The sequence below is a fragment of the Rattus norvegicus genome, chromosome 6 (assembly GCF_036323735.1).
Source record: "Rattus norvegicus strain BN/NHsdMcwi chromosome 6, GRCr8, whole genome shotgun sequence".
Lineage (NCBI taxonomy): Eukaryota > Metazoa > Chordata > Mammalia > Rodentia > Muridae > Rattus > Rattus norvegicus.
The window spans coordinates 92,234,368-92,259,084 of NC_086024.1; the positions used below are offsets into that span (position 1 = coordinate 92,234,368).

General features: G+C 36.0%; 2 long non-coding RNA genes across 5 annotated transcripts in view; both read right to left on the bottom strand.

Annotated features, from left to right (window-relative positions):
• Positions 1-4,538: 4,538 nt before the first annotated feature.
• On the bottom strand, positions 4,539-5,663 carry LOC134479396 (uncharacterized). Its single transcript, XR_010052700.1, has 2 exons — positions 5,595-5,663; positions 4,539-4,667 (listed from the first exon to the last, which is right to left on the bottom strand). It is a non-coding gene; the product is annotated as an uncharacterized LOC134479396 (long non-coding RNA).
• Positions 5,664-9,239: 3,576 nt separating this feature from the next.
• The window catches only part of LOC120103542 (uncharacterized), a 28,313-nt gene continuing 12,835 nt past the window's right edge, over positions 9,240-24,717 (bottom strand). The window contains exons 2-6 of one of the 4 annotated variants that reach the window (XR_005505985.2): positions 24,359-24,428; positions 17,043-17,257; positions 13,131-13,266; positions 11,386-11,530; positions 9,240-9,310 (exon numbers count right to left, since the gene is read on the bottom strand). This is a non-coding gene — a long non-coding RNA (uncharacterized LOC120103542). Of the gene's footprint in view, positions 9,311-11,385; positions 11,531-13,130; positions 13,267-17,042; positions 17,258-24,358; positions 24,437-24,717 lie in introns of all 4 variants that reach the window. The other 3 variants (XR_010052699.1, XR_005505987.2, XR_005505986.2) reach the window with 3 other exon arrangements.

Here is a 24,717-nt window from a genome sequence, read left to right on the forward strand (position 1 = left end):
TCCAAGTATATCACTAATAATAATGCAATTGTATAACTTATAGTATTCTGAGAGTATAAGAAAAATATATGCAGTGCCCTTTAGCAATCAAAGTCGGGGTTTTTTCTTGTTATTGTTATTCGTTTTGTTGTGATTTTTTGGTGTGTGGCAGAATAAAAATTGCCAAAACTATGCCTCCATATTTCTACATCTGAATACATGCTTGCTGTTCAGTTTACTATGATTATTTTGTTCTCTCTCCAAGATGAAGATTCTACAAGGCAGTAATTATGTTATGGTCTCTAGTGTAGTTCAATGAAGAACATAAAGTATTGGGCTAGAAAGTTAAAATCAACAAAAAGTAACGGCCTTCCTTGAAAGTAGAAAGTAAAAATCACATGATCCAGTGAAGAAACCTTGAGGAGAGTTCAGAGGAGAAGTCTTTGAAAAGACACAATTTTCAAACTTGCTCAGACCCTGAATACAGGCCTTTTTTCTCACTTAAGTATTCTGAAATTTCATGTCACGTTGTCCTCTTAAACAAATGGGTACAGAAGTGGAATAAGACCCAGGATATGAGGCCATGGCAAGAATTCAGAAGATCCTCCAGGAAGAGTTAATGAATTTTTGCATTTACTTCAGATTTCAAAGAAAGCTTTCAAAGGAGAAATGACATAAGCCCTGAAGCATGAAGGCAAATGTTTAACTGTCTTCAGAAACAACAAATGCAAACCAAGTTTAAAAATAAAAATAAACAAGCATGACACAGCCAAAGACAAGAAACAAAGGACAGAGGCAAGCACACGTGGGTGTTTACCTACAGATAGGTACATGTGGATAAGAGTAGGCATGGATGATGTTATACATGATAATTCAAAAACGTTCCAGGCACCTAAAGTAGAATTTTTTAATGGAGGGTCACATATAGTTATAATAAAATTAAAATTATAAAAAAATAAAATTACATAACGTATGTGATTGTATGGTAATCATCATATTATTATTGCTACTGCTGTCTACCCCAAGAAAGAAAGAAAGAGAGAGAGAGAGAGGGAAAGAAAGAAAGAAAGAAAGAAGAAAAGAAAGAAGGAAAAGAAAGAAAGTAGGAAAGGAAGGGAAGGAAGCAAAGAAAGGAAGGAAATGGTTAAGAACATTGGCCAGCATCTGTGCTTTAAATAGTGTCATGGCAAATTGCTAATGATAATTTTTTTAACAACCACTAATTATAAACTTAATAAAAAGATTTCAAGAGGCTTTCACCAATAGGAAGACCAAGCTCCAGCATATGTTCCTACTGATACAGAAGCACACTTGGTACATCATAGCGTTTTTTTTTCACAAAAGCAAATCTGCTTTGAAATTCGTTGTCTTAAGTTTTGAAAAAAAATGGTATCATATTCACTTAAGACAGTACTGAGTAATCAGATAATTTCCATGTTAAAATATTTGGCAGTAAATAAATGTAAAAGTGTTGTTGAATGTGGTTTTAAGAACATGTATCAAACACTTGTCTTCACAACAGATAATCAGTAAATCATCAGCATTGCCATAAACAGGACTTTGGTCTGAGTGAGGACTCCTTGAGGACGTTTGTATTTCAGGAGACAGAAGATGAATGTTTCCAGGCAAAAAAGCACTCTATTAAAGAACGAAAAATTCAATGTAATTTCAATCATCAGGCAGATGTTGAGAAAAGATGTAACAGCACTTTCCGGTGTATATTTCTTATAGCCTTCAAGTGCCTGTGCCATTTTTACAATGAAGTCAATATTAGAAACATGCTTGTTTTATACACAGGCATCTATCCTCATGATGTAGGTAACACATGTCAATCAAACTTCTGTGTCCAACCATGACAACTCTATTTTCACACTTGAATGCAAGTGATTCTTACACTGGTTTCTAAGGAAACTAATAAAGGAAAACAACCAAGCAAATTGAAAGTTTTAAGCATGAAAAACAGATATACCCTATAATAGCTGTTCATTGTCTTGAATTCACAGGTAAAGAAAGTGTTTTATCCCTAAATACAACATATGCTATAAGTAATCATGTCACCAAGTAGAATATAACTCCCTCATCCCATGCAGCTTTTTGTAGTTTGCATGGAAAAAGCACAAAAATGTTCTCATCTTGATTATCACAAAAGCCTTGTAAGGAGACAGAATACACAGAATTGGTATCTCCAATGTATACTGTAAACATTTAAAAATAACGTAGGTTTAAAGTTGCAATCATGTGGAAATCCTTGACCATAGTCTTTCAGAATAGAAAAATCTTGAAACTCATAAGATTTAATTCATCAATAAGGATGAAGGACCCGGAATGAGTTCAAATGTAAAGTTGATTTATGTTCTAATCTATGCAGACACACACACAACAGAAAAAAAAAGCATGAAAGAATATGTTGAGAGAGGGGTACCAGGCTGGGAATGAGAGGAAGAGTGGGTGTGGATAGGATCAAGATACATTGGATAAATGTAGGAACAGTTCAAAAATTGTACAATGGAAATAACAGGAGGAAAGAAAGCTAAAAATACAAGAAAGAACGAAGAAGCCATGCAAAAACTTTAATAAGTGTTTATACAGATAGGAAATAGCCAACCTTGTACTTACTGCTTGACACCTTTGAAATATCTATTCCCAGTTCTCATGAATTACAAAGATTTTTGTGAGACCAATTTGGAGGAGGAAGTACAAAATGGTGATCTATTGAACAAATATGTAGGAAATGGTTAAGATAGAATGGTTTAAGCCCTGAGCCCAATTTGCTCTTCTTTATAGACTTTCCAGGAAAGATTTGTGTGATAAGTTGTGGAGTGTCCAGCAGAAATTACTGCTGAGTAAATTAGAAAGACAATAAAACCCAGCTGCAGTATATGACAGGTGAATTCATTCCCTATAGCCCAAGCCTAGGCTTCTCAGAGAATAAGGAACAGTTTCAGCATAAACAACCGATGTCAACATTTGAACTGAGATATAAAGCAGTTGACCTCAGTTGCCAGGAACATCCATTCCACTGTATTTCAAGGTGCTATCTCCCCTGTGCTATGAACAGGATGATTTCAGAAACCACCATTGTTATGCATAACCAAACATATTAAACATATATGCCCACATAAAACTCAGAAACATGCCCACTGTCTTCCAACATAATAAATAAAACTAATTGTTAAGAGTTGGAGTGTGTTTTGTTCCTTTCTTGAAGTCTTAAGTATTCTAAGTAAGCAGTTCCCAGATATTTATTCAATAAAACCAGAAATTAATTTGGCACAAAATTTAATGAACTTGTTGGGTCTTTAGCATTAATTTTTTTGGTGGTTTCTATTTCTGTAGAGAATTAAGAGCCCATGATACGTGTGATCAACTAACTTTGTACATAGACGTTGTTCTGACAAATGAAGATATTTCAGATAGCAACTAAGAGATGTTTATAATATTTTGTTTTTTCTGTTTTTGAAAACTCAGGTGGAATTTTAATTTTCTTGCTTTATCAACTTAAATTTCTATACAATCCTTTCAGATGCTCCCTACCCTATTAATTAAAGTACTGTTCTAGTTTTCTCTTTGTCTCTTTTTAACACTATATTCTATTGTACTATCTTTAGGTGGTGCCATTATCCTCTAGTTTTTGAGAGGATAACCAAACTCTTCGGCCATTTGGATTGAAACACAGGTATCTAAATTGTAAAAGCGAAAATCCACATACAAGAGAAGACATGCAATATTTTCCAATTTGAGTCAGGGTTACTACATATAGAATGATCATTTCTAACTCTATTCATTTGGTTCAAATTTCATAATCTCACTGTTAACAGCTTAATAATATTTTATTGTGTACAAACCACTTCATTATCTGTTCATCTTGAGATGCTATTCAAAATGTTCATGTGCCATTAATTCATCTTGCTGTTAAAGGGTATGATAGAAATGATTAGTAATTATTTTGTGAAATTTAATTGCTCATACTTAACAGAATTAGTTTGAAAGTTAATCGTCTGAAAACTTTCAGAAATAGTCTCTTATAAAATTTAGAAAAGTTACTACAGATTTATGAGCTTCTTACATAGAAGGAGGATGTGTTACACAAATCCTTTTAATAGAATTATCCACAATTCATAGTAATAAAATGAACAAAATAAGTGTCTTATATAGAACTCTAGGCTTTGGGTACTCTGATGACTTTCATTTACTTCTCTGTATTCTAGAAATATACATTTCTTATCAGTTCTATATTTAACCACATCTCAAGGCCTTCCTCCAACAAGGACACACCATCTCCAACAAGGTCACAATAGTGACACTTCCTGAGCCAAGCATATTCAAACCACGGCGATCAAATAAAAGATTACTAAGTCATAATTAAGTACCAACCTTGCTCCATAGACCCTAATAATGGGAAGTAAATTGATATTCATATTTAAATAATGATAGAGCAGTCAGAAAATAAGAATTGAAATGTGGTTAAGTTTGTTTGTTCTTTGCTACACACAGACTTCACAACACTATTGTCTTAGGGTTTCCATTGGTGGGAAGAGACACCATGATCAGCACAACTGTTATAAAGAACAATGGTTTATTGGAAGTCGCCTATAGGTTTAGAGGTTTGGCCCATTATCAAGGCAGAAAGCACGGAACTGGAAGAGCTGAGAGATCTGTATCTTGTTCCAAAGCAAACAGAAGACTAGCTGTCAGGAAGGTAGAGGGAGGGTCTCAAAGCCCACGCTTGCAGTGCCACCCTTCCACCAACAAAGCCACTCCTTCTCCAACAAGCTCACAATAGTGACACTTCCTGAACCAAGCATATTCAAACCACAGCTATTAAGTAAAAGATTACTTAGTCATAATTAAGCACCAACCTTTTTCCATAGACCCTAATAATGGGAAGTAAATTGATATTCATATTTTAATAATTATAATTTAATAATTATAAAGTCAGAGAATGGGAATTGAGATATTAAAAATCCTTTGAGTTATATTAATAAATGTAAAATTCTAGCTAGATAATTGAATGTATATACTTTCTAAAATTGTACTTTACGAATGGTTCCAAATTACTCTTTTCTTTCTCTCAAAAATTCATGAGAACAAAATCCAGAGCTATTATGGATATGTTTTAGTTTTCAATTTTCAAGATACACCAAGAAAAAATTGTTCTCTGTGTTTTACAGAAATTTATCTGGATACTGTAGTGGTGATGAAGGCTGTGAGTTACAGTACAGATGTAGAAGGGTTTGAAATGTTTACACAATGCTATCATGAGTAGTTTAGTATACATAATTAATGAGATATTTTTCCTCTTCTCCAAAGACAATTGTTCCTTAAAATGAAATATTTTATTCCATTATGTATTTATTTTTCTCAAATTTTCTGTGTAGAAATATTTACATTATTCAAATATTTATGTGTCAAGCACTTTTCCCCAACTTCTAAAGCCTTAGTGTCTCCTAAATGTTACTATGGCACCTTCAGTGGAAGGTGGTAATGGAAAAATATCTCTGCTAAATCTCTATCATGAAAGTTTTAGAACTTAAGGACAAGGCTAGGATTGACTACATCAAATAGTAGCCAATATTGAGAACAAAAGAGTGAAGGGCCACCTGTCACTTACTTACCCAATATATTTCTTCACTGGGTAACTCATTTCTTCTGAAGTTTCTGCAGCAGAACCATGAAGATACCTGTGAAGCATGAGAAAGAATAACCTTATTAAATTGTCACTAATCCTAGCCCAAGTCTAACTTTCGACACTTTGTGGTTAAATTTCCTTTCATGTTTGCAGCTGGAGGTAAAGCACTCTGTAAACCACAGTCAAGAAGGAAAAGATGAATCCTGTGCTAAAACTGTTAGTCTCACAGGCTTACCTCTGCTGGGGAAAAAACCCTCAGCCAATAATAGAAAGGGAATTTCAGATATTAGTCTTTGATTCTGTGTAATAGATTCCATGGCTTGAATTAAAAGGATCTTATCTGCAAGCCAAATTCCACATTGCAGAATATCAAGTGGCTCAAGCATAATTTTCATCTTTTTATGGGTGTGAAATATCTTTATGGGATTGCTACCAGTTGATTTAAGAAGAGAACACCCCATATTGCTATAGATTTTAATATTTTTATGAAGGTATATTCATTGGCTTGACAGCAAACTTTGTAAAAGTAATACTGGTGTCAATCAAACACCAGGCAGTCATAAGAACTACATTTTTTTGCATAGATCTCAAGGAATTGAGTTTTAGCAAATATGAAACTGAGGCTTTTGATATTTCCCCTAGGTTCACCTGTCTCATTTACGAAAAAGAAAATGCAGCACGGGGTCTTGAACACTTGTTGTCACATAGAGTGACCAACATGTCTAACAGAGAGATAGAGATAGAGAGAGAGAAAGAGAGAGAGAGAGACAGAGACAGAGACAGAGACAGAGACAGAGACACAGAGAGACATGTTGGAATTTTACATTTACCATTTAATCTTAACTAAGTGTTATTAGTCATTTTCAGATATTTTGGTTGCTGAGGAGTTGTATTTTTTCTATTTAATTTGTGCAGTTAAGAAATATTCCCTCTTGCCTATTCTTGATAACGCTGATAATTAAGAGGGAGGCTTGGAGGATTTCAGTCAGCAATTGTATTGGACAGATTCCTTTGTGTAGTGCACATATAAAACAAATGCATTTGCCAACACCACCTTCAGCAAAGTAGGGGCAAGGAAGTAGAAAAATATCAAGAGCAAAAATTATTGATAAAGTAATTGGAGAATGAGAAAGGGAAATTAGTCGTATAGAATTATTAAGGTTTTATCTGCTTAACCAGAAAGTGGCTGGATCGTAAAAGTGAAAATAGAGTAATAAATAGATAAGGAAGAAATCTGTGACTTGAACCTATCAAGCCTTGTGAGTGATACCAGAGTCTCTGTGAATTCCTGTGTATCATCAGTCTTGTGCCTGCATGACAGTGTGTTCTTAGAGTCACTCATCCCTTCTGGTTCTTAAAACCCATTAAATGCAGAGGGGAAATATATATATATAATTTTATTGAAAATGTCTACTTTCATAACATATCTCCACATAGAAGCAATAAACTCTCTTTTGTATTCAGTCATATATGTATAACATATGTATTTGTAATCCCCCACTTGGCACATTTACTTATGCATCATTAATGATTCTTATATACAACATGTTCTAAAGTGAATTCATCATTTTTCCTCATAAATAAATTCTTTCTGTACAAAAACATGAGTGCTTTTACACTGCTTTTGAAAGTAAAGCCTAAAGACCTTTCTAAATAGTCATAAAGAAACTTCCTACAGTAAATGTAACTAAAAGACACACCACACACATAAAATAATTTAATATAAATATATTTCACATGAAATACATATGACTGTATTTATATGGTCATACATAAAAAGAATGGAAATGGAGTCACTCTATATGAATGCAAAAATTTCCCTACTAGACAACAAAGACTAAGAAATAAAATCCCAGTTCTAGGAGTAGTTTCCACCTTTTTAGTTTTGAACCAGTGACATCACATATCAACTTGTAAAATAAGAATAAAAAAAAAACAACACACATTGATCATCAATACTCATGGTCATTCTACAGAACTTTATGAGAATACACTCTGGTTGAAGAAATGGCATACTTGAGTCAGTGATCATGGAGAAAGCTGTCACTGACCTGGAGCCTCATCCCTTCTGGCTAGCTTTATATTATACGGAAGGTGTTACATGAATTCCTGGAGAAGAAAAGTAATCACTGATCTTACACAGCTCCAATACCTGTGAGTTTCAATAATGATTTTCCTGACAAGGTATGCCCACTGGTACAGTAGTGTCATAAACATCATGGAAATAACCAATCAGTTTCTGATTGGATTTAAACTATGATCTACAAGATGAAATCAGACATGGCACAATACTGGGCCAAACCTAGATCTAAAAAGGTCATAGGCCCTATTGAGTAATCTATTACTCTTATTTTGTTAAATGGAAATAGTGGTAAACTGATTTCTAATGACATAATCATTCTCATAGATCAATGCATGCTTCAACATTCATCTAAAAAGATGCTGTTTCCAGTAGATGATGAATATGACACTAACCTACAGTCTGCTCCACTCTTTGTCCCTGCATTTTCTTTAGACAAGCAATTCTGGGTTAATATTTTTGAGATGGGTGGGTGGCCCAACCCCTTAACCAGAGGCCATGCCTAACCTCTGGATATGGTTTCTACAGGTTCTCTATCCCCTTTGTTGGATATTTCAGCTAATGTCATCCCCTTGGGTCTGGGGAGCCTCTTGTTTCCTGGAATTTGGGACTTTCTAGTAACTACCCCTAGTTCTCCATCCCCCACTTCTACACACTTCTATTCAGTTTCCTGACCCAAACACTGCCCCACCTAAGGATCCATCCCATCTGCAGACACTATTGCTGATGCTAAGAATCACTTGTTGACAGGAGCCTGGTATAACTGTCCCAAGACGCTCTTCCAGATCCTGAACAATACAGAGGCAGATGCTCAGAGCCAACCATCAGACTGAGCACAAGGACCCCAATGGAGGAATTAGGGGAAGGACTGAAGGAGCTGAAGGGGTGTGTAACCCCATAGGAAGAACAACGATATCAACCAACCAAACTCCCCAGAGCTCCCAAGGACTAAACCACCAACCAAAGAGTACACATAGAGGGCCCCATGGCTCCAGCTGCATATGTAACAGAGGATGGCCTTACCTGGCATCAGTGGGAGGAGGCCGTTGATCCTGTGAAGGCTCAATGCCCCAGTGTGGGGGAATGCCAGGGTGGTGAGACAGGAGTGGGTGGTTGGTTTGGGAGGCACCCTCATAGAAGCAGGGGGTGAGGGGTGATGGGATATGGGGATTGTGGAGGCAAAACAGGGGAGGGGAACATTTCAATATACATAAATAAAATAGCCAATTAAAAAAGAAGAAGAAAAACAGTAAACTACAACTGGCCAATGCGCAGAGAAGAATGTTCAGCACTAAGAATGTATTTAGTGCACTCTTTCTTTCCAAGACTTAGAGATAATTGTGGGAATAGGAGTAAAAAGAGACTAAGAGTCAGAGGTAATGAATGTCCACGAAGCAATCGTATCTTCTGAACACATCAAGGCAGCTGCATATGAACTTTTATCAGTTGTGAAAGAATGCACAAGAACAGTTTAAGCCCAAGAAAGATCAAATTCCATCATGGAAAGAGGAGTGGGGTATAAAATCCCATCCCTAGCCATACAAATACTTGCAATTGTTGGCTGCTAGTAGGAGGAAAGTCATTCTGCCAATGATCCAATGATGCCTTGAACTTCTTCAATACTGTAAAAATTAATTTTGTTCTTTTTAAGTTTCCCACGTATCACATATTTTCTTAGTGGGGCTTAAAAACTAGAATAAATACTCTAATATGAAACACTTCTGTGCTTTCTTTCATGACATTTATCAGTTTTATTTAAATATTTGTCTGATAATATTTTCATCTCCTAAATATTATATGTCTATAACTGGGCAGTTAATGAAAACATTGACTGCATGAAAATCTCATGAATAATGCATATTCAGAATCAATAGATTCTAGCCTTTGGTTCACATTGCTATTATTCTAAAAGAAATAAAGACTGCTCATTATAAAACCTTTTTTTTTCCTTTTTAATTTTTGTTGTGAGATCCTAAAATGTAGTTCAGATATCTAAGTCTGCTGGAACTCTTATTCCATGAGTTCATAAGAAAATGAACTGAAAGCTCTTTGTATATGCACATTCTTCATACTACCTGGAGGGACATTGATTACCTGATGTCATTAATCTACTTTTAGGGATGATAATGAAGAACAGATACATACTTCTTTATATTGTTACATGGTCCAAATTTTTACTTCTAGACAGTTACCAGTTTATCACATAGTGTAATACCTTGTTATAATATCTACAATTTACACTATGTATTGAATCTTTGCCTGCTCAAATGAAGCAAATATCTAAAACAATTGTTTATATAATTCACAAATTAGTAAATAGTGTGATTTTAAGACATGTTATTGATGTGCTAACAAACTATTGCATTGTTGCTAAGAAAAGAGGATGTGTGAATAATGTCTGTTAAAATTCACCCACTTCTCTTACTAATTAGCTAGATTCTAGTCTGAATATAGACTTTTGTCCTTTCTATTGGACATTATTTTATATCTAATTATTATTTTTGCCAAAATAAAAAGGCACTTGTTTCGATTTACTTTATCAATTCTTGAAGTTATAATTAATTTCTTCCTTACTACTGGAGTCTACACCTACCATTTGGTATATAAAATTATGATCAGCAGCTAACAGATCCATCATAATTTCAGACCTATTAAGCTATTTTACAAAGCCTTAATTAATTGGCTCATTAATTTTAAGCATACAATTGCAGCAGGTTCTAAAATGTGTTACCAGAAGTTAATGAATAAGTAAACTACAACTTTTTATACCTCTAATAGAGAAATTCTGAAAAGATTGTTTATTTTCTATTTACAATTAAGGTAACTCTGCAAGGCTTAGATATTATCCAGTGTTTGAGACACTTAGAGCTGCACTAAGAATACATCAGACTTTCTCTATAAGTAATTCCTTAATTTTTAATATTTTTACATTCTCATAATAATTGTCATAAATTGGGTTTTAAGAGCAGGATGATAATGTGTCTTCTCTCCTATTCTTTCAGTATTATAAAAATTACTAAACCAAAGATTGAAGAAAATTTTACTAAAATGATAGCATATGAACTTTTATCAGTTGTGAAAGAATGCACAAGACCAATTTAAGCCCAAGAAAGATCAAATACCATCGTGGAAAGAGGAGTGGGGTATAAAATCCCATCCCTAGACATACAAATACTTAGAGCTGCATTCAAGTATGGAGAAGGGATAGTATATGGATAATTTGAATCAAGAATTCCAATTTTTTTCAGTTATCACTTTGCTCATAATAGGTCCCAAAGTGTGCATATTTGTATGGGTGGAATAAGACATACTGAATGATTGATAAAAACACGGTAAATATATCTGATATTCTGACATAGCATCGATTAAGGGAGATGTACTGACATTTTAGGCCCCTAATTCTGAGCTAAAGCCTCAATAACTAGGCACTCTTCGGGTATTTTGTAGTACTCAGGACAGTAGTATCTACAGAGATGCCCATCACATAACTAGTAATACTTGTGCATTCCCTTCTTGCAAGTGGCAAATTACAGTTTTTGATGGTCACAGACTGCATTTCCCAGTGAAACCCGTAGCCATCTCAAATATCACATTAAAAGTTATGTTATTCAGAGTTACTAAAAGTTACATTAAGTATTCAGATACTTTAACATACACAAAATAAATTTTAAAAATTAGATATTATGAGTCCTCTCACATAAATATAGACTGTCGAAAAAATCCACATCTTCTAAGTTAGCTTTAGTCAGCCAATGTCGCTGTGCTCTGCCTTTTCCTCGCTAATCATTACAAGATTCAAGGGTTCTTTATCTGTTTTGTTATTCTGTGGTGGTCAGTTTTATCTGAGGAGGGAGACAGAAGAAAGCAATGAGAAAAACATAAGACCTTCAACCCATTGCTTAATGCCAATCCACATTGTAGAAAAAAATTTGAATTATGTATTATATTTTTTGTTTCAAACACTAATTTGTTTCAGAAACATCACCCTCAGACACACTTAGAAAAGTTTTATCTGAGTACCTGGGCACTCTACTGACTAATCAAGCTGACATCTAAACTATCACACAGATAATCTCTCTAATTGACCACCACTTCCTGTGCCAGTCACATACTTTGTGAGAAGACAAACTCTTCGCTGTCTTTCTTGTCAACTGAGCTTTCTTAAAACATATACAGATATCTATAGATGTGAGAGTGTAAGGAAAGAAGCCTGAACATTTCTTCCCAGTTCCAGCACCATGAACTGACAAAGACCAGCTTTGAGAGGTAAGGTACGAGAGCTGGGGTGTGTGTGTGTGTGTGTGTGTGTGTGTGTGTGTGTGTGTGTGTGTGTGTGTGAAGTCAATGTTAGTCACTTAGCAGGCCTTTTCCTGAGGGAGTAAAATATAATTCTCTAGGACAGGCAAAAAGAGAGAACACACACACACACACACACACACACACACACACACACACACACACTTGATGGATGAAGAAAGCCTCCAAAAAATTTTGTTTCTTTTAGACTCCAATACAATCTAAGACAACTTTTTTACTTAAGAACAAAGATCATGCCATAGCCACAAGTTACATATTCTCCCAAATCAATGACCACAAGAACATATTCTTCAAAACAGAATACAATTATCAAAGGGAAGTTGCAATATGACTACTGATTGTATATTCTTCTTTTAAAACTCAGATCTAACTGAAAATTTCTCATCTGTCTTTATTTCTCCAAATTCATCCTAACACCAAATCAATAAGTTTTTGCCATTCGTTAACAAAGTTTAAGCAGACTCTGGTCTGCTTTTCCACCCAGGTCATGAAAGGAAAAGGCTTAAAATTGCCCCCTAGACAAAGTTGAAGCCAAAAGCAGGCCCTGGAACTGCCTGTTCCAGAAACTAACTGATCACAGAAAGAGTAATTGCACCAGCTGGTTCAGCCACTTTGCTCCAGAAACTAGCTAGCCATAATAGCAGCTGACCATAATAGCAGCTGACCATAGTAGCAGGAACTAGTTAACCATACATAAAGTTAGATTAAAATCTTAAAGAACTATTATGAGAAACAGGAGGTCCTTCCTTGTGATTCAGTATAGTTTTTCCTTTAAACACCCCTTCTTTCAACCATAAGAGGTTGAACTCCTCTACCCCTGTGTGGGACATGAGTCTTGACCCCAGTGCACTGGTTTCTGGCATCCCTATCAATAAACCTCTTGTTGATTGCATCAAGATCGGTCTTTCGTGAGTTCTTGTGGGGTCCCATCATCCCGAGACTTGAGTGAGGTTCAACCCGCTCTGGGGGTCTTTCAGTCAGATCAGAGAGTTTGATACCCTCCCACACCCTACAATCTGTCTGCCTCCCAGGAAGTCTGCAGTAACCAGGGACAAAGAAGAGAATCTCACCCAAATATCCACACCAGCTGGGATACCCACTGAGCCCAGCTGATGTGGGACCTACCTGCCCTGCCAAGCTCCACCTTCCTTCTGGTCTGCTTCTCCACCCGGGGCAGATTGGCATGCTGGCACCCTTCCACAGCCCACAGTCTGCCTGTCTCCCAGAAGATCTTCAATAACCAAGGACACAGGAGTTCTGCCTTAACCAATAGGAAAATACAATCAAGCAGATAAAGGAATTGAACAAAATGCTTTAAGACCAAAAAATGGAAATAAAAACAATAAAGAAAACACAAATGGAGGCAACCCTAGAAATGGACAACTTAGGAAAGAGATCAGGAGTTACAGATGAAAACATCTCAAACAGAATACAAGAGTAGAAAAGAGAATCTCAGACATAGAAGATGCCATAGAAAATAAGATAGATATTAACACGTCAGTCAAAGAAAATAACAAAGTGTATAAAATCCCTAACCCCCCAAAAATATCCAGGAAATTCAGGACACAATGAAAAGACCAAACCTAAGAATAATAGGAATAGAAGAGAAATATAAGAGTCTCAATTCTGAACACTTATGCCTCAAGTGCAGGGGTACCCACATTCATAACAGAAACTTTATAAAACTCAAAACACACATTAAAGTTTATACATTAATAGTAGAAGACTTCAACACCCCACTCTTACCAATGGGCAGGTCATTGAAACAGAGACACATTGAAATTAACAGAAGTTATGAACCAAATGGATTTAACAGAAACTAAAGAACATTCACCACAAGAGACCTCATAGAAACTTCTCCAAAAGTAATCATATAATGAGACACATAAAAAGAGTCAAAAGGTACAAGAAGATTGAAATAATCCCATGTATTCTAATAGATCACAATGGACTAAGGCTGGACTTCAAGGACAACAACAAGAACAAAAACAAAAACCCAAAAAACAAAAACAAACAAACAAACAAAACAGAAAGCCCATGCATGTATTCACGAAAACTGAACAACTCTATGCTCAATGATAACTTGGTCAGGGAGGAAACAAAGAAAGAAGTCAAGGACTTTATAGAATTTAATGAAAGTAAAGATACAAAATGCCAACTTATGGGACACAATGAAAGCAACGTTAAGAGTAAAATTCATACCACTAAGTGTCTTCATAAAAAAATGGGAGATATCCCATACAAGCAATGTAACAGTACACCTGAGGGCTCTAGAACAGAAAGAAATAAACTCACCCAATAGGAGAAGACAACAGGAAATAGCCAATTTCAGGGCTGAAATAAACCAGTTAGAAAAGAGAACTAAAATCAATGAAACAAAGATCTGGTTGTTTGAGAAACTCAAAAAGATAGATTAACCCTTAGCCAAACTAACTAAAGGGCACAGAAACAGTCAATACATTGACAAAATCAGAAATGAAAGAGGAAACATAAAAATAGAAATTGAAAAAATCCTAAGAATTAAAGATCCTCCTAAAAGAGCATATACTCAAAAAAATGTAAAATATAGATGAAGTGGATGGGTTTTTTTGAACCAAATATGAAAGTTGAATCAAAATCAGTTAAACTATCTAAATAGTCCCACAGCCCCTAAAAAAATATCAATAGACACTGAAAACCTCCCAACCAAAACAAAAAACAAAAAACAAAAAAACCCAAAAAACCACAGCCAGATGGTTTAGAATTCTACCAGATTTTAAAACTATTCCTCACAATAGAAACAAAAGGAATACTACCCAATTCATTCCATGAAGCCACAGTTACTCTGATATCTAAACCACACGAAGACCCAACAAAGAAAGAGAACTTCAGGCCAATTTCACTTATTAATATCAATGCAAAAATATTACAAACTGAATCCAAGAACATATCAAAACCATCATTCACCAGGATCAAGCAGGTTTCATCCCAGGAATGGAGGGATGGTACAACATAAAAATATCCATCAATGTAATATACTTTATAAATAAACTAGAGGAAAAATTCTTATGAGCATCCCATTAGAATCTGAAAAAAAGCCTTCAAAAAGTACAACACCCTTTTATGTTAAATGTCTCGGAGAGATCAGGAATTCATGGCATATACCTAAACCTAGTAAAAGTAATACATGGCAACCAACAGTCAACATCAAACTAAATGGGGAGAAACTAGAGCCAATCTCACTAAAATCAGGGACAAGACAACTTTGCCCACTCTCTCCCTACATATTTAATATAGTACTTGAAGTTCAGTATTAGAGCAATTATCAACAAAGGGAGATCATGAAGATAAAAACAGAAAAAGGAGGAAGTCAAAATATCACTATTTGCAAATAAAAGGATAGCATACATAAGCAACCACAAAAATTCCACCAGAGAACTCATATAGCTGATAATTTTTTTTCAGCAAGTGGCTGGATATAAAATTATCTCAGACAAATCAGTACTTTTCCTTTATACAAATGATAAACATGCTGACATAGAAATGAGGAAAACAGCACCTTTCACAAATAGTATAAAATATCTTGGCGTAACTCCTACAAGCAAGTGAAAGATCTGTATGAAAAGAACTTTAAATCCCTGAAGAGAGAAAGTAAAGGAGACTTCAGAAAATGGAAAGATAAAGATCTCCCATGCTCGTGGATTGATAAGATTACCATAGCAACAATGACCATCTTACCAAAAGATTCAATTCAATCCTCATCAAAATTCCAATACATTTCTTCACAGACACGAAAAGAAAAATTTTCAAAATTATATGGAAAAACAAAAGGTTCAGGATAGCCAAAACAATTCTCAACAATAAAAGATCTGGGGAAATCACTGACCTCAAGCTGTATTACAGAGCAATAGTGGTAAAGGCTGCCTGGTATTGAACAGAGACAGATAGGTCGATCAATGGAATAGAAACAAAGACCCAGAATTAAACAGAAAACAGGAGAAAAGCCCAGAGGTCCAGAAAAAAATGAATGAAAATATACACCCTCAGAGGGCGTGAGGTGGGAGAACTTTCTAGAAAGTTCCAGAGACCCTGGAGGTGAGACTCTCAGGACTCAATAGGGATGACCTTAGCCAAAATGCCCAACAATGCAGAGAGGGAACTCTAAAAGAGGCTACCTCCAGTAGATAGACAGTGTCTCAAGTGGAGGGACTGGGTTACTAACCCACAGTCAAAATTTCTGACCCAGAAATTGTACCTGTCTAAAAATATGTACAGGGACAAAAATGAAAAAGAGACGTAAGTTAATCCAAGGACCTGCCCAAATTAGGATCCATCTTATGAGGGGGTACAAGGCCCAATAAAGTGGCAGTGTATACACCCCCACCATATATATATATATATATATATATATATATATATATATATGTGTGTGTGTGTGTGTGTGTGTGTGTGTGTGTATGTATATATGTATACATATATATATATATATATACATATATATATATGGTTTCCATTTATGCCATGCTACATACTGTCAATGGCAAACATAAGAAGGCACAGCAGCAGCAAGAAGTAATCCAAGGACAAACCCTCAGGGCTGTCTCCCGAAGGTACATTTATTGCAGCTGGGTAGAATGGTAGGCCTTTTTTAGGAAACCCATGGGCCAACTGCAGTTCCTCCTGCATTGACTACCAATGTGGTTGACAGCTGGCACCCATTGGAACTACCATTCCTACCAGGCAACCTCTCTTCCCTGATTCCCACTCTGACTGGGCTCTTGGTAACTGAAGAACAGTGTGTCACCAACTAAGCATCCTTGTTTCCACTTGTCCATATTTTTTATAAAACGTCCTCATTTGATTCTTTGACTAATCATCTTTGCTAGGAAGAAAAACTTGCCCTCAAGTTTCCTCCATTACAATTATTAATTACTGAGGTGACATAATAGTTTCCTTTGTCCCTGTGAGGTACTACTTAAGCTGGCATACCCCCATTGCTGTAGTAGTACCTGTGATTCAAGCTAGTGTCAAAGTTGCAGAAACAGAGTCATTACTCACTTAGTACCACTTTGAATCATTCGTTGCTCATTTGCAAACAATCTGAGCATTCTTCTTTTGTGGCGTGCTTGACTGACAGTGGAGTGTGGAGCAGGCTGGGTAGGAAAGTGCTGCAACTTCCTTCTTAGCTTCATTGCTCTTGCTGTTGAGTCATGGGGTGTTTGCCAGTCAATTGAGAATAACATGGTGCATTCCTCATTAAAATACAATTAACTCTGGAAGAGAAGAATAGAATGCTCTGCCATTTAGTAATCCTCCAAGGGAGCAAGGGCAGGAAAAGTGACATCTCTTTTTTTATATATATAAAAATCTGTACAGACATGTTTGCAAGCAAAAAGAAATCAGCAAGCTGTAGCTCTTTCACATGGGAATAAATCTCACTGAGAGGCTATTCTTCTAAGAGGTACTGAATAGCTGATTCACAGACTCAAGCCAAGAACATGTGTTGTAAAGAGAACTTTGGCCCTATATTTATCAGGATGGAGTCTTAAATACTTGGGCTTTTGGGTTTATTTGGGATAAGTATAAAGAGAGGATAGATATTGTTGAAAATGGCTACATGTGCACTGTCACATAAAAACCCTCATATATAATTAGATAAAAAATAGAAAGTAACACCAGTCCTAAGGGACTAAAGCATATGAGATGTCATCAGAAGCCCTTCTCTATTCCTAGAAAACCAAGCTAATTCTTCTAGCCATGTGCATCTGTGGGCCTTAAGACTCATGGTTGATACTGGCATGGCACCTCCACTGGAAATCAGGACTCAGTACAGGACCTTATAGAAGAATTTTAGGAATTAATTTAATATAAAAATCAGTGTGCATGTACCAACATATTTTTAATGTTTTGTATCTAGTAGATTATGAAAACAACTAACAAAAATGCCTTAATTGTAGATTCTTAATAATTTCCTAAAATTGTTTATATATTCTTTATTAAAGTTTTCATCCGGACACATAAGACCATTCTCAGTTGTAGGCATCTCATTTACCACTGTACACCACAAACACAACTTAGCCATACCTAACTGGATATAGGATTATATTATTCAAATTTCTAAAATGTGATATATATATATATAATATTTATTGTTTTTGTTCAATTCTTACAGATCTAAGTCCAGTTGAATTTTTTACAGTAAATTTTATATCTTGGAAAGATTAGCAAGTTGCAATAGAAGGCACTATTTAAGAATTCCTAGCTGGGATGAGGTGATTCCATTGTTTAGGTATTTGTCTTATATTATAGGGCTTTCTCAAACCTGTTGTGGTTTAAATAAGTCTTGACACTTCTGTATACTTTAACGCTGTGGGCTTTATGTTTGGGTAGACTCTCGGCTAGCTACTAATTTATCCTAAATTTCCTACTATCCAGCCTCCCTGCGTGCTTCTCACTACCTGCTTACAGCTCCATTCTATCCCTTCTGCTTCCTTTAGTGTCTTCCTCAATTCCTCCACTTCTGCTTGCATCCCTTCTGTATCACGGCTTCCTGAAAGTTCTGCCCCCATACGTCCTGCCCCATCATTGTATGTCAGACCTTTATTATAACCACTCATGAGTAAGACAATGCCTACTCCACCCATCTGGTTCCTTAAACCATTGGGGGCTGCCTGACCATCTTTTGGGCAGGTATAGACATTACTGCAACAACAAAAACATACTCGGTAGAGAACAAATTGGAACTTCACATACTTTGAATAAAAGCAAGACTTCTATTCATTTGATCATATATGATGCACGCATCCCATAGGACCCTTTTAACTTAATATATAATTGCGCATCTCATTAAACATCTCCATCCCTATCACCAGTGATTTATCACAGAGGCTGTTTAGAATCTAAATTTTAGTTACAGCATTACTGGAAACACATTTTTCCTCACATATTTGTGTTGTAACACAAATTTATGAAACATATTTATGAAATAAATTTCCAGGAGCCAAGAAAATAGGTGAATAAAGACCTCAAATAAAACACACATGGATGGATGCACTTCCCTAGGTATGCATGTGGAGGACAAACAACAACTTGTAGTAGATAGATTTCTCTTTACAGCAGGTGGATCCTGGGTACTGAACTCATAGCCACCAGGTTCACCCACAAACTTCTTTACCCACTGAATCAATCATCTTGCAAGTCCTTGGAATGGCTTTCAGTATGAGAAATATTCCCTAAAACATCCAAAGGTTCATCTTCCATGATTTATCAGTGCAGTATTTTGGGTTAAAATGTACAGACATTGCCTCTTATTAATTAATCAAGTCTACATAGGATCTCCTTACCTTTGTTGCCAATCTTGCACCCAGAGATCAAGTGATCGCATAAATATACTATGTTTCTATACTTTTATGTCAACTTGATGTAAGCTAAACCATCTAAGAGAATGGAACATCAGTTCAGAAAATGTCTCCATAAGATCCTGCTATAGGCAAGCCTGTATGGCATATTTTAATTTATTTACTGATCTCAGAGGGCTCAGCCCATTGTGGATAGTGCCATCTCTGAGTGGTCCTGGGAAACTCAGCAAGCTAGAGGGAACAAGTCAGTAAGCAGTGCTTCCGCCTGGCCTCTGCATCAGCTCCTGCCTCCAGGTTCCTGCCCTGTTTAAGGTCCTGTCATGACTTCCTTCAGGGATGACATGAGATGTGGAAGTGTGAGTCAATAAACCTTTTCCTCCTCAACACATGGTATGCACTCATTGATAAGTGGCTATTAGCCCAAATGCCTGAATTACCCTAGATGCCTAGAACACATGAAACTCAAGACGGATGATCAAAATGTGAATGCTTCACTCCTTCTCTAAAAAGGGAACAAGAATACCCTTGGCAGGGAAGAGAGAGGCAAAGATTAAAACAGACACAGAAGGAACACCCATTCAGAGCCTGCCCCACATGTGGCCCATACATATACAGCCACCCAATTAGACAAGACGGATGAAGCAAAGAAGTGCAGACCAACAGGAGCCGGATGTAGATCGCTCCTGAGAGACACAGCCAGAATACAGCAAATACAGAGGCGTATGCCAGCAGCAAACCACTGAATTGAGAATAGGACCCCCGTTGAAGGAATCAGAGAAAGAACTGGAAGAGCTTGAAGGGGCTCGAGACGCCATAGGTACAACAATGCCAAGCAACCAGAGCTTCCAGGGACTAAGCCACTACCTAAGGACTATACATGGACTGACCCTGGGCTCCAACCTCATAGGTAGCAATGAATATCCTAGTAAGAGCATCAGTGGAAGGGGAAGCCCTGGGTCCTGCTAAGACTGAACCCCCAGTGAACTAGACTGTTGGGGGGAGGGCGGCAATGGGGGGAGGGTTGGGAGGGGAACACCCATACGGAAGGGGAGGGGGGAGGGGGATGTTTGCCCGGAAACCGGGAAAGAGAATATCACTCGAAATGTATATAAGAAATACTCAAGTTAATAAAAAAAATTTATGTTTTGGTCATGGTGTTTCAACACAGTATCTGAACCCCAATGAGCTATTTCATGTTCACTTCTTGTGAGAGACACTGAAAGGTTTCTTTGTTCTCAGAGCAAATACCTGTTCTGGGTAAAATTCTCAACCTGTGGGTAGCAATCCGTTTTGGGGTTTGAATGACCCTATCACAAGAGAATAAAATACTATCAGAAAACAAATATGTTCATGTTACAATTAATAATAGTACAAAATATAGCTATTAAGTAGCAACAAATATAATCTTATAGTTGGGAGTCACCACAACTTGAAGAACTGTGATAAAGGGCCACAGAATTAGGAAGACTGAGAATGACTGCTTTTTAGGAAAATGTTATCAGATCCACAAATATAAATATTACATCCTCAAATATATAAAAATGTGAGGGAATTCTAAGTCATGTAAAACTTTAGGAATATCACACACTGTAATTTAAACAAACTAAAAGTCTTCATAAAATTAATTTTTTTCTGCATTATTTTGCTTAAAGAAACAAATATTTAAGCTTGATAAGAGAACTAATTATACATACACACACAAATATATATATAATTTTGTACTCTAGATGTACATGTGTGGTGTGCACATGTTAAGTATGTGCATGTTCATGTGTGTGTGTGTGTGTGTGTGTGTGTATGTGTGTACATGTATGTGTATGAGAAAAATAAAAAGTATTGTTGGTCTGAATGTTGAAAGTGAGCCAGTCCTGAAACTGGAAACATCATTGATCCACTGATCAATGGATTAGTCAAATTCCTAGTTTATTACTGGTGTTATAAAATACTATCAAACAATTTATGGGAGAAAGGTCTTATTTTAATTCAATTCCAAATTATACTCCATCAAAGCAGGTAAGCTACAGTGTCAGGGACTTAAAGTAGCTACTCTCATCATATTCACAGTCAAGAGTGGAGAGAAATGCACATATGCTTATTACTCAGCTTGCATTTTCAAATTTTATATAGTCTAGGACTAGCTCATAGTAGCCTGGGTCCTCCTACATCATTAATGTGTACAAGTCAATCGCCTCACACATGTCTGTAGACAATCCTTTATTGAGATTTTCTTTATTCCTGGATCATTCTAGTTGAGCCAACTCGACAATTAAAGTTGTGATATGGTTTTTGGAGAGAGTGTTATGGATTAAGGTTTCATGATGTTCTTACAGAGAACCCAAGGTCAGGTCCCAGCATCGAAGTCGGACAGATAAAAACTCTGGAAGATATAACACCTTATTCTGGATTCTTCTGCATCTGCAACTGTTGTATATGCCCACCCAAAGATGCGCGCGCGCACACACACACACACACACACACACACACACACACACACACTCCCACATAGACACACAACTAAAAATTTAAAATTCTCTAAAATTTTTAACAATGACAAGTCATTTAGACAATGGTTCTAAAATTCTTCTCTGTATTTGTATAGTCTATGTAGCTCTAAGGTTACAAAAGGGTTATCATTACTTATTTAGAAGGGAAATCTTCCTTTAAGTGAAAATCGAGAATTGATCTTCTATTACTCATATTAAAACACTGACATTAGATTAAGTAATGCTGCCCTCTGTTTCTGTATCTCCCGCCTCCTGCAAGATGGTATTAATGCACAGGAACAAGGTTTGAGCAGAATCTTTAACACAACAGCAATTGAACCAAGCCAAGGATGATGCTTTCGGGAAATGAGATGAACAATCAGTCTAGTCCTAGATTTAAAGAACGACAGAAGTAAATAGTAAAATAGTGGGGAAATACAATAGATATATAAAGATTACTAATTAAAAATATTCTTGTCACCCTTTCTTTCTTTACCTCTCTCTGCCTCTTCCTGTTCTCCATCCCCTCCATCACATTTTTTTTCCTAGTGGACACACAAATCATTCTGAGCAATACCAAGAAGAATGCAGACATGGAATGCTTTCAGTCAATGCACAACTCCACACATTGAAGAATTTCAGCACACATTCTTAGTAGCAAGAAGCTCAACTTCTTTAAGAACCTTCCTATCTTTCCCCCAGTCTTTTTCTATGGTTTGAACACTGGGCTATTATTTTAGTCTTGTTATTCTAAGTGGTTTATTATTCTTGGTGAATAGTGAATTATTCTAATGGTGCTTATTATTCTATTCAGTATAAACTTGAAATTGATTAGGAGTGAAAAGCTTCTAAGGAGCCTTTCCAATGCAAAATGAGGTTTCTGTACTTTTATGCTGCTTATTTTTCAGTACTAGTAATTGCTCTGGCAGTCCCTATCACTTAACTATCCAATTCTCTGTTGTGAACTGTGCAGATATAGCCCAGTTGTTCTAAAATAAGGGCAGTTCTTTGTAAGAAGAATCTTACTTTCAAATGACTATAAATAAGTGCTTTACTTTCAAGAAGCATGTAATGATCACACTTCTCCCCCACCATAATCTCCTTTTTTCATTGTTGTTACACATATATGTATGTGTGAATGTAAATACAAACTGCTCAACTGGTAAAATACTACCTCTTTATTTTATCTTATATGATATTAGGGCTGACTGCTTGGTAGTGCATAACCAATTGGAGAGCTCTTTCCTGGGCAAGACTATTTCTCCCCTTCTTAGCATTTCTTAGTTTACTGTAGATCTTTGTTTAGGATCAAGGAGCCATGATGAGCTTCACCATTCTACTTTAGCGTGTCCATTGGTGTCATCCATATTTGTGTACGCACTAGTGCTTATCTGGCTGAGTCCTGAGTAATACAATCTCTACTTCATGTAATTAGATTTATGCTGTGTCTATAGATCTTCTCATAAACTATTGTAATTCATTCTTTTTCTATAATATAACTTTACATTTATAAATGTTTTAGATAACATGTTGCCTTCTATATCATTTAGTGCTGTGATTAGTCACAAAACAGAAAACAGGGCTTTATTTTGTTAAATAATTTTACATTTGTAATGTATCAACTGATTTTTTTCTGGATATTCAAGCCTCAAATGTGCTCACTTTGTTCTAATCAATCTGTAAGGAAAAATCTCTTTTTATATTCTTTTGTTTGTCCATTTGTTTACATGCTCCTTACAGATACCATGCAGAATTTTGTTTGTTTGAGTATTTATTGTTTTGAGATAGGGCTGTACAAGGCAGCCATAACTAACTGTAACTTGTAATGTAGCCCAAGCTCGCCTCAAACTCATAGTCCTTCTAAATAGGTCTCTCAAATGCTAGGATTAGAGGTACATGTTACCATATGGAACATAACATACAGGTTTTTATGACAATATTTCCTTTCTCATTTATAACATGATTATGTAATTTGAACTGATTTTAGTACCAAGTATAATAGATCTTTAAATCTCAATGTCAACTCTTGACCAACCACAACCATTTTTACACTTACTGTCAATTTTGGAGTTTGTCTATGTCTATAAGCTATAAATGTTAACTTGGTTTTCCCAAAAGATTATATACATTAGATTTTCTGAATCCTTATATTTGTAAGAAAGTAAAGCATTTTCTTAATGATGCTTAGAATTTTTCTGTGGCCATTTAGACAAATACTGTTTATGCTTAAATAGTTTTGACTTGATACTAAAGGAGGAGTTTTTTTGTCTTGTTTTGTATTTCTTTGTTTGTTCTGGTTTTTCCTCCTTCATGGTCCACTGATCTTAGGAATATAAATTCCCCTACAAGGACCCCAGAGTCTAATGTGCTGCATAGACAGACATCCAGGAAAATCATCCATATGTACTAAACTTGAAACATAGCCAAAAAAGCCACAAAAGGGATAAAGGATATCATTAAATCTAAGAACTTAAATAAAAAAATTCTTAGAGAACCCTAAAAGTTAGTCGTGCATATGCATAATGGTACATACCTGGAGTCTCAGCGCACAGGAGGGTGAAACATACGGACCTTCAGTTTACGGGCAGCCTGGGCTACTCACACTGTGAATCTCAAAATGTTAAAAAGGAAAGATGAAATAAAAATAATTGTGCCACTAGTAAATGCAATTTAGTTCATACAGAACCATTTACCTGTGACTTTTACACGATTGCTTTCCCTACAATGACCTGTCCTATACATAGTCTTTCATTACAGAAACTGAAGTTTCCTTTATATTACATGGTTTTCTAACTGTAAACCTTCAAAGATTTTCCATTTATACTTGATCATAATTATAATCACCTAATAGTTGCAAAAGTATGCAAATACCAGTAGTAACTCAATTTTTAG